This window comes from Cervus elaphus, chromosome 31, assembly GCF_910594005.1.
Source record: "Cervus elaphus chromosome 31, mCerEla1.1, whole genome shotgun sequence".
Lineage (NCBI taxonomy): Eukaryota > Metazoa > Chordata > Mammalia > Artiodactyla > Cervidae > Cervus > Cervus elaphus.
The window spans coordinates 42,458,895-42,461,668 of NC_057845.1; positions in this window are offsets into that span (position 1 = coordinate 42,458,895).

The following is a 2,774-nucleotide window of genomic DNA, read 5'->3' on the forward strand; positions in this document are numbered from 1 at the left end:
GTCTAAAAATGTAACTCTTTAGAAACAAGTAATTGAAGCTAAATTATTTTGAGGAAAGAGTTTGTACTAAAAATATCAGTAATGATAGTTTATATCTATTTCTTTTTGTACAGCTAATTTTTTTCTTTGAATGGGTTATTCAGAAATTAGAATCCCATCTGTGTCAGTAACAAACTTAGTTCACAGAAGGCTTCATTGCTATATTAAAATTTTCTCACAGATGTAAAAGTTGCAGATGGCTTTGTTAGGTGGGGCAAATGAGAAGTTATAAAGGAAGGAAAAATTTGCTTTGGGATAGTCCCATCTAGTGAAGTTTTGATAATATAAAGTTGTGCAAAGAGCCCTGAAGAGACATAACCAGTGTGTCTTTTCCAGTAGCAACATGCAAAACCCTCTAAATAGAGAGGATAAACTCATCTCTTTCAAAGAAGATTTATTCAATAACAGCTTCATTGCTTATAAGAAATATTCCAAAATTAAGTCCCTCCTAACTTAGTTTAAACCCATTTTATCGTCTGAAAGATCCCCTGGAGGAGGGCATGGCTACCCACTCCAGTATTCTTGCCTGGAGAATCCCACGGACAGAGGAGCCTGGTGGGCTAGAGTCCATACGGTCGCAAAGAGTCAGACACTACCGAAGCAACTTAACATGCACACACCCATGAGCGTCTGAGTCTGTAACAGCTAGCTGCCACTCACTGAATGCAATCCCTTTGTATATCTAAAGACTGGCACATGGACAGCTACACGTGAAAGAATGAAATTAGGACGTTTTCTAACACCCTATGCAAAAATAAACTGAAAGTGGATTAAAGACTTAAATCTAAGACTGGAAACCATACAACCCCTAGAAGGAAACATGGGCATAACACTCTTTGAAATAAATTGTAGTAATATTTTTTTGGATCTGCTTCCTAAAGCAAAGGAAACAAAAGCAAAAATTAAAAAATGGAGCCTAATTAAACTTTAAAACTTTCGAACAGCAAAGGAAACCATAGAGAAAATAGAAAGACATCTACTGAATGGGAGAAAAAATTTGTAAACAATATGACTGGTAAGAAGTTTATATCAAAAATATATAAATAGCTCATACAACTTAATATAAAAAAAGAACCCAATTAAAATATGGACAGAAGACCCAAGTAGACATTTTTCCAAAAAAAGATATAGAAGTGGATAATAGGCACATGAAAAGAGGCTTAATACCACTAATCATTAGAGAAATACAAATCAAAACCAGAGTAAAATACCACCTCACACCTGTCAAAATGACCATCATTAAGAAATCTACAAATGGTGAACTTTAGCAAGGATGTGGAGAAAAGGGAAGTATAGTACCTTATTTATGGGAAAGTAAGTTGGTATAGCCATCATGGAAAACAGTAGGGAGGTTTCTCAGAAAGCTAAAAACAGAATTACCATATGACCCAGCAATTTTACCCCTGGGTATACATCAAAGATTCCTGGGTCAGAAAGATTCCCTGAAGAAGGGCATGGCAGTCAATTCCAATACTTTTCCCTGGAGAACTCCACGAACAAAGGAGTCTGGTGGTCCACAAAGAGTCAGATACTATTAAAGCAACTTAGCATGAATACATCAAAAAACAAAGTAAAAACACTAATTCAAAAAGATACAGGTACTCCAACATTCATAGCGGCACTATTTACAATAGCCAAGACATGGAAGCTACCTAAGTGTCCATCTAGATGAATGGAGAAAGAAGATGTGGTACATAGTATACAGAATATTATTCAGTCATTCAGTTCAGTTCAGTCGCTCAGTCATGTCTGCCTCTTTGCGACCCCATGGACTGCAGCACGCAGGCTTCCCTGTCCATCACCAACTCCTGGAGCTTACTCAGACTCATGCCCATTGAGTCAGTGATGCCATCCAACCATCTCATCATCTGTTGTCCCCTTCTCCTCCTGCCTTCAATCATTCCCAGCATCAGGGTCTTTTCAAATGTGTCAGTTCTTCACATCAGGTGGCCAAAGTACTGGAGTTTCAGCTTCAGCATCAGTCCTTCCAATGAATATTCAGGGCTGATTTCCTTTAGAATGGACTGGTTGGATCTCCTTGAAGTCCAAGGGACTCTCAAGGGTCTTCTCCAACACCACAGTTCAAAAGCATCAATGCTTTGGGACTCAGATTTCTTTATAATTAGAAAGAATGAAATAATGCCATCTGCAGCAATATAGATAAAACTGGAGATTATCATACTAAGTGAGGTAAATTAGACAAAGAATGACAAGTATTATTATGGTATCATTTATATGTGGAATATAAAAACTGATACTAATGAACTTATTTACAAAGCCAGAAACAGGGTTACAGATTTCAAAACAACTTATGGTTACCAAAGGGGAAAGGTGTTGAGGAGGGATAAACTGGGAGTTTGGGATTAACAAACACACACTACTATATGTATTATAGATAACCAAAAAGAGCCTACTGTTTAGCATAGGAACCTCTGCTCAATATCTGGATCACTTTTGCCATACACGTGTACACCTGAAATTAACACAACATTGTAAATCAACTAGAGTCCAATATAAAATAAAAATTAAAAACACCACAATAAGATAGCACCTCATACCTCAAAATGCCTATCATCAAAAAGTCTACAAACAGCAAATACTGGCCAGGATGTGGACAAAAAGGAACCCTATTGCACTGTTTCTGGATATGTAAATAGGCACTGCCACTATAAAACACTATGGAAGTTTCTCAAAACCTGAAAATAGAACGGCCATATGATCTAGCAATTCTACTC